The sequence below is a fragment of the Pseudophryne corroboree genome (genome assembly GCF_028390025.1).
Source record: "Pseudophryne corroboree isolate aPseCor3 chromosome 3 unlocalized genomic scaffold, aPseCor3.hap2 SUPER_3_unloc_21, whole genome shotgun sequence".
Taxonomy (NCBI): Eukaryota; Metazoa; Chordata; class Amphibia; order Anura; family Myobatrachidae; genus Pseudophryne; species Pseudophryne corroboree.
Genome location: NW_026967510.1, coordinates 1,255,658 through 1,268,019, shown reverse-complemented (window position 1 = coordinate 1,268,019; position 12,362 = coordinate 1,255,658). Strand labels below are relative to the sequence as shown.

Below are 12,362 nucleotides of genomic sequence, written 5' to 3'. Positions count from 1 at the left end.
TTGTAGAACATCAATCATTGCATATGATGTGTGGTATGTGACTCCAACAGCAGCATCACCATTTGTTCCTATCCTTGTCTTTCTTTACCCTGGTATATCCTTTGATTTGTTTCTATTATTACTTATTGCCATAACAGCTGTTATTCCTTCATTAGGATTATGACAGAATCTAAAATCAATTGATTTAATTGATCTCATTAATACAGATCATCTGTACTGGCCGGGTGAGAAAGGGTTTATGACTTGCAGTGTCTCTACCCCTCTCCATCTCATTTCCTGAGGCAGGACCAGAACATTTTTATCTGGGATCATTCACATCTCCTCAACCAGGGGCAATTATATTCTTAATATTTCCAAATAAATTTTGTTTTATCTGCTGACTAATCAACCTAGTGTTATTCATTCTAGTTATTTAACTACCATTAATGAGTGCGCCCACACAAGAGCCTTCTTCTTTCTCCCTTTTGTTTATATCTAAGTATACGACTAAGAATCTATCCAAATATTCCCTGAGCACATCGTTCATGAAATCCTGGAAGACTGCCGGGGCATTACAGAGCCCAAAAGGCATCACCAAATATTCATAATGCCCTGAGTGGGTATTAAAGGCAGTCTTCCATTCATCCCCCTCTCTTATTCGGATTAGATTGTACGCACCGCGTAGGTCAATCTTAGAAAAGATGGTGGCAGTACGAAGCTGGTCAAACAAGACCGAAATGAGAGGCAGTGGGTATGAGTTTTTAATCGTGATACGGTTCAATTCCCTGAAGTCGATGCAGGGTCGCAATGAACCGTCCTTTTTACCCACGAAGAAGAACCCCGACCCAACTGGAGACTGTGAAGGTCTGATAAATCCTTTAGCCAAGTTCTCCTGAATGTACTCTGCCATAGCCTGAGTCTCAGGACGTGACAGGGAGTACAACCTGCTCTTGGGAAGCTTAGCATTCGGCAACAAATTAATGGCACAGTCATAAGGGCGATGGGGAGGTAGTACCTCTGCAACTTTTTTGGAGAACACGTCCGCAAAATCTGCATAACACCCTGGCAATCCTGGCAAACTTAGCTGCGAGAGCCTGACTGGAAGGCTCAAGCAACTCCTGAAACAATCAGTACCCCAACTAAGAATCTCCCCAGAGACCCAGTCAAATTGAGGATTGTGGGCCCTTAACCAGGGTAACCCCAACACCAATGGGGCAAAAGTACAGACAGTCACATAAAAGGACAATTTTTCAGAGTGTGTGGCTCCAATAAACAAAGAAATCTGGCTAGTGCAAGAGGTAATTTTACCCTGGGATAATAGTTCCCCGTTTAACCCACAAATTTCAATTTCCGACGCCAAGGGTACTAAGGAAACAGAGTGTTTCAGGGCGAATTGGCGGTCCATAAAAACCCAGTCGGCCCCACTGTCCACAAAGGCCTCAGTCATGACAGTTTGACCGAGGATCTTCAAGGTCACCGGAATGATAAAAGTCTTCTTGGGAAATTCTGACTTCTGGCCTGACAGGATATTTCCCATCACCCTCAGGCCCTGAAGTTTTCCGGCTTTTCTGGGCATGATACTACCACATGACCCTTATTCCCACAGTACAAACACAACCCCTGCTGTCTCCTCCGCGTCTTCTCACGCGAGGAGAGGCGGGTAGCCCCAATCTGCATAGGCTCCTCGGAAAATTCCTCAGAGTCTGAGGTTCCCTTGGGAAAGAAGGAAACCTCGGTCTCCCTTTCAAGCCTACGCTCTCTCAGCCGTCTATCCACCCGGATGGATAACTGCATGAGCTGATCCAAGCTATCAGGCAAGGGATATTGTACCAGTTGGTCTTTTATCTGGTTAGAAAGACCTCTTCGGTACTGGTGTCTCAGGGCTGGGTCATTCCACTGGGTATCATGGGCCAACCTCCGAAACTCCGTACAGTAAACCTCAACTGGCCTTCGCCCTTGCTTAAGGATCGAAATCTGAGCCTCGGCTGAGGCCGTCTTGTCAGGGTCATCATACAACATGCCCAGTGCCGTAAAAAAAGCATCAACACTTTTAAGCGACGGACAGTCAGGCTGCAACCCATATGCCCAGACCTGTGGGTCTCCTTGTAGCAAGGAAATCACTATGCCCACCCGCTGAATCTCTGACCCAGAAGACTGAGGCCTAAGCAGGAAATATAGCTTGCAGCTCTCCTTGAAACAAAAGAACTGCGAGCGATCTCCAGAAAAACGATCCGGAAGATTTACTTTCGGCTCCTTAACCCCTGAAGGTGCTGCTGCTGCGGGAGCTCCGCCAGCGGCCTGGGAGGTGTGCATTTTAATGGACAAATCACTAAATTGACGAGTCAGGACCTGCACCTGATCGACCACCTGTTGCAACGTATTTTGAGGGGTATGCTCCATATTCCCACAAAATTTCAACAGGAGTATTGGGCTGCTGAATATGTTATGCACACCAGTGCCTGCAGGAATGTACTGGTGTCTGAACAGAGAGGGATGCAAAACAAATGAACTAACAGACAGACTGGGAAATATGACATCACGTACACAGAAAGTGATAGGGTAACAAAACCAACACAAAGTGAACAGAGAAGCCCAGAGGCTAAGAAACTGGGTGTCTCCCTAGTATTACAAATGCTCAGATGGAAAAAGCAAGATGTTGTGTTTTAATACGTAGAGAACCCGAAATGCTGTTGCTAAGGGCAACAGCAAAACCCTAAAGGGTTACCAACGGGTGTGGCAGCAAACTCCTTGGTCAGAGATGGAATAGTAGACACAAGGAGAGTCTCCACAATCCTAATTCTCCCTTGCAGGGCCCAGGTTCAGCTTACTGACTAAACTGACACATGGACGCCCTGCACAGTGAGAGAGGATTAAGCATGCAGGTCTGAAAGTACAGCCACAAACCTGCTGGGTTCACAGAATAGCAAAAGTCACCTCAGCAGGCTAAACGACTGACTCCAGTCTTACTGCTAGGTCTGGATTGGCAGAGTGTAGTACCAAATCCCCAGGCCTATTTGCAGTAAGCAATAACAAATACAAAGCTACACAGTACTGGCTAATTTTCAGGAACTGACTAACCAACAAAGATTCAGCAGCATCTGCTTAATCTGAGAAGAGGCCTTATAAAGCAGGTGCTGTCCACGCCCCACTCAGACCTCACAGACTGTGAGCACAAAAACCAGCACCGGATCCCCTGCTTGTAACCACTGCACAGCAAAAGACCCGAACCGGAGTATCAGCTGCGCTCAGGTTACTCCGCTAGCACTCGTCACCAGGTTGCCATGACGACGTGGCAGCACAGGGCAGGAGACCCTAACAGCCAGTTGTCTTGAGAGGAGGACATGAATAAACGTAGAAATGTCTCCAGGTCCTGGTTCACTCTCTCTGTTTGACCATCTGTTTGGGGATGATATCCTGAGGAGAAATTTAATTTCACACCGAGAGCAGAACAAAGGGACCTCCAAAACTTGGCCACAAACTGAGGACCTCTATCAGATATGATTTCCTGCGGTAGACCATGGCGTCGGAAAATCTCTACTATGAATAATTTTGCCAACTGGGATGCTGATGGAAGACTAGCCAGGGGAATGAAGTGTGCCATTTTAGAGAACCGGTCAACTATGACCCACATAGTATTTCGTCTGCCAGACCATTAGTAATAAAGTCCATAGAAATATGCGTCCATGGTCTTTGTGGTACAGGTAACGGATGGAGTAACCCAGCTGGAGGACCTTTGGGACTTTTATGTTGGGCACACTTTGGACAAGCAGCCACGAATTCCTGAACATCAGTTCTGAGATGAGGCCACCAGTAGGAGCGCTGAATAAATTTGAACGTTTTATGACCACCCGCATGGCCCATGAAGGAGGAGAAGTGAGCCCATGTAAGAAGTTTCTTGCAAAGATTTTGGTGCAACGAAGATTTTTCCAGGATGAGGAAGTGGAGAAGTATTAGTTGCTGAGAAAGAGTTGGACTCCAAGATAAATTGCTCTTTTGAACGATCAGAGGGTTCTTCAGAACTTAGGGAACGAGATAATGCATCTGCTTTTTTGTTGAGAGAACCTGGTCGGTAACTAAGTTTAAAGTTAAAACGGGTAAAGAAGAGTGCCCATCTTGCTTGGCGTTGGTTGAAACATCGAGCAGATTGTAGATATAGGAGGTTCTTGTGATCTATGCTTACCGAGATTGGATGCTGAGCTCCCTCCAACAAATACCTCCACTCCTCAAAGGCTAACTTAATTGCTAGTAATTCTTGTTTCCCAATAGCGTAGTTCTGTTCAGCGGGAGAAAATCTTCGTGAGAAGAATGCACAGGGATGGACCTTCTTGTCCTCGAAGAGCTGGGACAATACTGCTCCTACTCCTACAGTGGAGGCATCAACCTCCACCAGGAATGGACGGCTGAGATCGGGTTGTCGAAGGACAGGGGCGGTCATGAAGGCTTCCTTTAAAGACAAAAAGTTTTCTAAAGCCTCCGGAGACCACTTGGCAGGTTCCGCACCTTTCCTGGTTAATGCGGTAATGGGAGCTATGACAGAAGAATAATTCTGAATAAATCTTCGGTAGAAGTTAGCGAATCACAGAAAACATTGAACCCCCTTAAGGGTAGCTGGAAGCGACCAATCCTGGATCGCCTGCACTTTAGCGGGGTCCATCGGTAACTTCTGTCCTGAGAGGATGTAACCGAGGAATGGAATCGTGGGTACTTCGAAGGTGCACTTCTCTAATTTACAGAATAATTGATTCCTCTGTAAACGAGTTAGAACCTCTTTGACTTGTTCTCGATGGGTCTTCAGATCCCTGGAAAAGATGAGGATGTCATCTAAATATACCACCAAGCAGTCATAGAGGAGATCTCTGAAAATTTTGTTAACGAATTCTTGAAAGACGTCTGGGACGTTACACAGGCCGAAAGGCATTACCAGGTATTCGTAATGCCCATCGTGGGTATTAAATGCCGTCTTCCATTCGTCACCTGAGCGACTACGTATAAGATTGAAGACCCCCCCGTAAGTCCAATTTGGAGTAAACAGCTCCTTTAACACAGTCGAATAGTTCTGGAATTAGAGGCAACGGATATCTGTTCTTAATTGTTATGTCTTTGAGACCTCTATAGTCAATACAGGGCCGCAGACCCTCATCCTTCTTCTTGACAAAAAAAAAACCCCGGCCGGAGAGGTGGAAGACCTGATGAACCCTTTATCCAAATTCTCCCGGATATACTTCGACATGGCCTGTGTCTCAGGGAGTGAGAGAGGATAGGTTCGACCTCGGAGAGGAGTTTTGCCTAGTACCAGATCAATGGGACAATCCCAAGTGCGATGCGGAGGCAAGGTGTCCACCCCATGCTTACTGAAAACATCTTGAAAGGCCTGGTATTCCACAGGAAGGCTGGAAGAACAGAGGGGTCTTACTGAGGACAAACAGTTCTGGAAGCAGTTTCGTCCCCAAGAGAGAACATCCATGGTCTGCCAGTGTATGTGGGGATTGTGTTTTATTAACCACGGAAATCCTAGGATCAGTTCGTGAGAGGCTTAAGGAATTACAAGAAAAGAGATATTTTCGGAATGAAGAACTCCGACCTACAACTTGAGAGGGATAGAACGAAAGGATATGATTCCCTCAGTAATATGACTTCCATCCACCAAAGTAATTGAAATGGTACGATCCAAACGGACAGTTGGTATTCCTGATCATTTAACCAGAGCTGAGGTAATGAAGCTTTCGGCAGCTCCGGAGTCAAGTAGTGCAGGGATGAGAAGAGAGGAAGAAGGGAGCTCCAGGTGAGTTAACAAGACAGACTCTTTTCTTGGCAAGTAATTCCGAGAATTCTCCTAGCTTGACCTCTCCAGCACAGGCTAGGAGCGGGCGTTTCCTGGTCGTTGACTGCAGGATTTAAGGAAATGATCTGACGCACCACAATACAGGCATAGGTTCACTTGTCGCCGTCTCTGACGTTCTTCGTTGGAGATACGGGAACGATTGATCTGCATGGGTTGTTCGGTAGTTGGTGATGATGATCTTGGCGGAAGAACGACTCGAGGCTTAGGATGATCAGACCGCGATCTCTCCATACAGCGTTCTCTGTACCTCAGGTCTAATTTATTACATAAGGAAATCAATTTATCCAACTTATCTGGAACGTCCTGAGTTGCAGGTCATCTTTGATCTTTTCGGAGAGACCGCTCCAGAAAGCTGCAATAAGAGCCTCCTCATTCCAGTTCAGTTCTGAGGAGAGAGTACGAAACTGGATCACCGTATGTGTGCCCTGACGCAGGCGCAGGATCTCTAATGAGGCGGCAGAAGTCCTGCCCGGTTCGTCGAAGATTCTTCGAAAGATGTCTACGAACTCTGAATAGTTAGACAGGATGGGATCTGTCTTCTCCCACAAAGGTGAGACCCTTTCCAATGCTTGCCCACTAAGCAAAGAAATTATATAGGCTTCCTTGGTTCGTGCTGATGGGAAGTTGGCCGACTGTAGTTCGAGCTGGATTTCGCACTGGTTAAGAAACCCACGGCATTGTTTTGGATTCTCATCGAACTTACTGGGTGATAGCAAATGTAATCGTGGAAGTGGTACTGGTACAGGCGGAAGCGGGACCGGAGGTGCTAATGTGGGAGCAGCCGTCGATACTTGAGGGGCCGTCATGGCAACACAGAGAGAATAGAGACGTTCGGACATATTCTGCATGAACTGCACAATTTGAGATTGTGTGGCCCCCTGCTTACTCAAGCGAGACCAGATATCTGCAGTTGAATCACCTCCTGAGGCCTGATCACCCTTCGTATTTATTGGGCCAATGCTTACTGTCACGTTTAGCAAGGCTTGACAATCCGGCGGCTGAAACTTGCCCAAGGAAGTGGTTGTCTGCAGATGAATAAGACGAATAAGAGGGGGTTGGATGTAGTTCCTTCTCATGGGACAAGGGGAAATGAGGAACGTAGGCGGGGCCAAGACTCAGTGAGTTGTAGTTCTTGAGAATGAGGCTGAAGTAGGGAACTGTGGCTTGTGGACGATGACTTAAAACTTAGTTGTAGACAAAGAACTGCGGGTTGTGGTTTGAAAGATGAGACTGTAGATAATGAACTGTGGAACTTTGGTGATAAAAGATGTGGCTGGAGACAAAGAACGGTGGACTGTGACTTGAAAGACGAGGTTGTAGATAATGAACTGTGGATGGTGGTTCAAAGCCGTAGCTGGAGACAAAGATCTGCGGACTGTGGCTTGAAAGATGAGTCAGAAAGACAGAGGCCGTCCGTGCCCAAAGGGTTTAACTGGACCGGGTTTTCCTGGAGCGCTTCCACAGGCAGCAGTAGGTTAGGAACGGCAGGGCTGCAGCATCAACTGAGAACCGGCTAAGCAGGTTAGGAGAAACCAGAACACGGCAAGAATTCTGGGAGCACAGGGCTAAAGCACCTACAACAGGGTTGTAACTTGAAGCACTGGCCTCCCTGTCATAAACCAGCCCCCTTTTATAAGGAGAACTCTCCCTGGATTGGCTGGAAGGAAACAGGAAGCCAAGCTGTGCCTCAGACTTGGTCTCCAACATGGTGTTGACCAGTAATGCAGACATCTCTGCATAGCCTCACAGCTCACTGCCCCTGGTCTCCTAGCAACATTTCGGCAAGAGACACCCGCTGCAGCGGCGTCCCGCCGCCACGAGCGAACCCCCTCACCACCACTACCGCTGCCCACGGACCTGGTGCGGCAGCCCTCCTCTGCTGCTGCCCACAAGCCACCTGTGAAGCCAGCCCCACGGCCCCAGCACATGGGTAAGACCTCGGGCACTGACTTCTTCTCCCTTCCTCTCTTTAACCACTCTCATCTCCACCGGTTATCAAACCCACCAGAATGGTATCATCTGCAAACTTAATCACAGAGATTGTCTCCAAATTAGACTCACATTCAGAGGTATACAAGGAATATAAGAATGGACTTAAAACACACCGCTGCGGAACTCCTACACTTAACACCAGTTCAGAAGACAGGTCAGAGCCCAGTTTCAAAATTGAGTTTGATTGTCTACCACCGATGCGGTTTTTCAAGACGGGTCTGCCTATGTCAGCAGAAGACAAGTGAGCAGGTCTGCAGGCCACTGCAGGCCACTATTCAGTCTCTCGTACATTCAGCAGTTTTGGTTCAGGTTCCAGTACACCAACAAGGTTTTATTCCAATCTTTTTGTAGTGCCAAAGACGGATGGCTCGGTCACACCGATATGGAACCTAAAGGGGTTCAATCGGTTCGTCACTTACTACACATTCAAGATGGAATCCCTACGGTCAGTGATTGCAGGTTTAGGACCACAGCAATTCATGATTTTGCGGGATCTCAAGGATGCATACTTACACATTCCAATTTGGCCACCGCATCAGGCGTACTTAAGTTTGCAGTTCAACAAGCGCCTCCGGTATTCACAAAGGTGATGTCTGTGATGATAGTTCATCTCAGATCCCTGGGAGTGATCATCGTTCCATACTTAGATGACCTTCTCATCAAGGCTTCATCTCAACAAATACTTCATAAACATGCCTTACTGTTGTACAGTCTACTAGTTCAGTACGGATGGATTGGCAACTTTAAAAAAAAAAATCGAGTCGCTTCCTGTGTCAAAGAATTCCATTTTAGGAACGATTCTGATTACGGTGGATCAAGGCATTTATCTTCCACAACATTAAGTACATGCTATTCATCATCTAGTACTGCCAGTGCTCAAACCACGGACAGTCTCGGTGCATTTGTGCATTCGATTGTTAAGACAGATGGGGGCATCTTTCAAAACACTCCAGTTCGGAAGATTTCACTCATGTCCCGTTCAACTGGATCTTCTCGCATAGTGATCCGGCTCTTGTCTACAAATTCATCAGATGGTGTGCTTGTCTCCAGGGCCAGAGTATCAATACTCTTGTGGCTCCACATACACAATCTCACTGCAGGAAAAAGGTTTGCAGTCTGGAATTGGATAATTCTGATGACGGACGCAAGTCTCAAAGGTTGGGGAGCAGTGGTCCAACATTGTCAGTTTCAGGGTCTATGTTCAGACCGAGACAGATTACCATCAATCAGCGTCCTGGAACTCAGGGCAATTTACAACGCTCTGCGTCAGGCAGTTCACTTGCTCCTGTCTCAGACTGTTCAGGTTCAGTCGGACAACGCGACGGAAGTCGCATACATCAACAAACCAGGAGGGACTCAAAGTCGCATGGCCATGCAAGAAACTGCTCGAATCCTCAATTGGGCCAAACATCACCATGTGATATTGTTGGCGGTCTTCATTCCGGGAGTGCACAACTGGGAAGCAGATTATCTCAGTCATCAAGATTTTCCTCCAGAAGATGTTCCAAATGTTAGTCCAGTGCTGGAGTTACCCAAAGATGGATCTAATAGCTTCTCGCCATAATCATCAGACAGTTACGTGGCCATACAGCCTAGTGTATCTATTTCTGTTTCCGCTGCTTCCTCGGTTGCTAAAGCAGATCAAACGAGAGTCCACGACTGTCATACTAGTGGCGCCTCGTTGGCCTCAGAGAGTGTGGTTCTTGAATCTCCATGGTCTACTCGCAGACGATCCCTGGCTGATTCCGCTACGTCCAGACCTACTACAGCAGGGGTCGTTCCTTTACCCTGATTTAACGTGGCTGCTTTTTACGGGGTGGCTGTTGAGACCACTCTCAAGACGAGAGGGCATTCCACAGTTGGTTGTACCAACCACGTTACGTGCTAGGAAGCCAGTTTCAGCAGCTCATTATCACAGGATTTGGCGAGCTTATATAGGTTGGTGTGAAGCTAGGATGTTTCCGACATATTCTTTCAAGTTATCCCATCTTTTGCTCTTTTTACAGACGGGGTTAGATGGAGGACTGCGTTTAGCGACACTAACGGTGCAGGTCTCTGCCTTGTCAGTTTTCTTTCAAAGGTGTTTGGCTCTTTGCCAACAGTTCACAATTTCCTGCAAGGTGTCCTCAGAGTATAACCTCCCCTCACACCACCTACGGCTCCATGGACGTGAATATAATTTAGCATGTTTTTGCAGTCACGTTTTGAACCCTTGCAACATGTGGATGTTAAGTTTAGAACTTGGAAAACCTTGTTTCTCCTAGCCTTAGCTTCGGCAAGGTGTGTTGCACAATTTGGGTGCCTTGTCATGCAAGCCACTGTATCTGGTATTTCATACTGACAGACCGGACCTTTGGACAAATCCCGCTTTTCTACCGCAGGTAGTATCTTCTTTCACATCAATCAACCAATCACGGTTCCTGTTTTTCAGAAAATTCAGGTACTCCGGGTACTCCAGTGACCCCTAATGGATGAAAAAAATAGGATTTTGGTACTTACCAGATAAATCCTTTTCTTTGCACCCACAGGAGGTACTGGACGCCAACCCAGAGCAGTTCCTGGCTGGTGGTAAGTTCAATAGTTCTTATGGTAACACAATTTCACTGACTTATTCAAATGTAAGGTGATTGTTATCTATTGTTGTGTCACCTTTGTCCGTTATGTTATAATGTTATATGTAATTCTCCATTGTTCATCCTCTCTGTCGCTCCTATTCGGCTCAGCAAAAAAACACTAAGGCATCTTGGGAGTATGGAAGGGGAAGGAGGGTTACACATTTAAATTTTTAAATGTGCCTATCCCTGCTATCGCACCGTCCATATCCCAAGAGTACTCCAGTGCCCCCTGTGGCTTCAAAGAAAATAATTTATCTGGTAAGTACCAAAATCCTATTATCTACTGTAATAATACAGAGACATGACTGTGGAAGTGAGGGGATTTGGGCATATTTACAGTGATATTTATGTCTCCCCATTTCACAGAGGTGTGAAGAAGACATCTAGTGAGCATGAGACACCCTGCAGCCATGTTCGTGTGACAGGAGGACTGAGCAGGTCCCAGAGCCCCATCACGGTGCCTCCACCTCACTCACTGGTACATGTGACACAGTGACCAGAAGATCCAGGAACTCACCAACAAGATCATTCAGATGCTGACTGGAGAGGTGACTGCTGGGAATGGGGCATTATACAGTAACACCAGGGGATGTGTCTGGCTGCTGACTGAAGAGGTGACTGCTGGAAATGGGGCATTATACAGTAACACCAGGGGACGTGTCTGGGTGATGACTGGAGAGGTGACTGCTGGGAATGGGACGTTACACAGTAACACCAGGGGAAGTGTCCAGGTTGTGACTGGAGAGGTGACTGCTGGGAATTGGACATTATACAGTAACACCAGGGAATGTGTCTGGGTGATGACTGGAGAGGTGACTGCCGGCAATGGGGCATCATACAGTAACACCAGGGAATGTGTCTGGGTGATGACTGGAGAGGTGACTGCTGGGAATGGGACATTATACATTAACACCAGGGGACATATCTGGGTGATGACTGGAGAGGTGACTGCTGGGAATGGGGCATTATACAGTAACACCGGGGGATGTGTCTGGGTGATGACTGGAGAGGTGATTGCTGGGAATGGGGCATTATACAGTAACACCAGGGGACGTGTCTGGGTGATGACTGGAGAGGTGACTGCTGGGAATGAGGCACTATACAGTAACACCAGGGGATGTGTCTGGGTGATGACTGGAGAGGTGACTGCTGGGAATGGGGCATTATACAGTAACACCAGGGGACGTGTCTGGGTGATGACTGGAGAGGTGACTGCTGGGAATGAGGCACTATACAGTAACACCAGGGGATGTGTCTGGGTGATGACTGGAGAGGTGACTGCTGGGAATGGGGCATTATACAGTAACACCAGGGGACGTGTCTGGGTGATGACTGGAGAGGTGACTGCTGGGAATGAGGCACTATACAGTAACACCAGGGGATGTGTCTGGGTGATGACTGGAGAGGTGACTGCTGGGAATGGAACATTATACAGTAACACCAGGGGATGTGTCTGGGTGATGACAGGAGAGGTGACTGCTGGGAATGGGGCGTTATACAGTAACACCGGGGGACGTGTCTGGGTGATGACTGGAGAGGTGACTGCTGGGAATGGGACATTATACAGTAACACCGGGGGATGTGTCCGGGTGATGACTGGAGAGGTGACTGCTGGGAATGGGACATTATACAGTAACACCAGGGGATGTGTCTGGGTGATGACTGGAGAGGTGACTGCTGGGTATGGGACATTATACAGTAATACCAGGGGATGTGACTGGGTGATGACTGGAGAGGTGACTGCTGGGAATGGGGCATTATACAGTAACACCAGGGGATGTGTCCGGGTGATGACTGGAGAGGTGACTGCTGGGAATGGGGCATTATACAGTAACACCAGGGGATGTGTCTGGTGATGACTGGAGAGGTAACTGCTGGGAATAGGACATTATACAGTAACACCAGGGGATGTGTCTCAGTGGTGACTGGAGAGG

General features: G+C 47.5%; 2 protein-coding genes across 2 annotated transcripts in view; both read left to right on the top strand.

The window, feature by feature from the left end:
• Positions 1 to 12,362, top strand: part of LOC134983690 (zinc finger protein 585B-like) — a gene marked incomplete at its 5' end in the record, with an annotated part of 366,847 nt that overhangs the window by 339,521 nt on the left and 14,964 nt on the right. The window lies entirely within an intron of this gene.
• Positions 1 to 12,362, top strand: part of LOC134983715 (retinitis pigmentosa 1-like 1 protein) — a 35,751-nt gene that overhangs the window by 19,106 nt on the left and 4,283 nt on the right. The window contains exon 2 of the mRNA XM_063949367.1: positions 10,795 to 10,976. The gene's annotated coding sequence lies outside the window, so the exon portion shown is untranslated. The remainder of the gene's footprint in view (positions 1 to 10,794; positions 10,977 to 12,362) is intronic.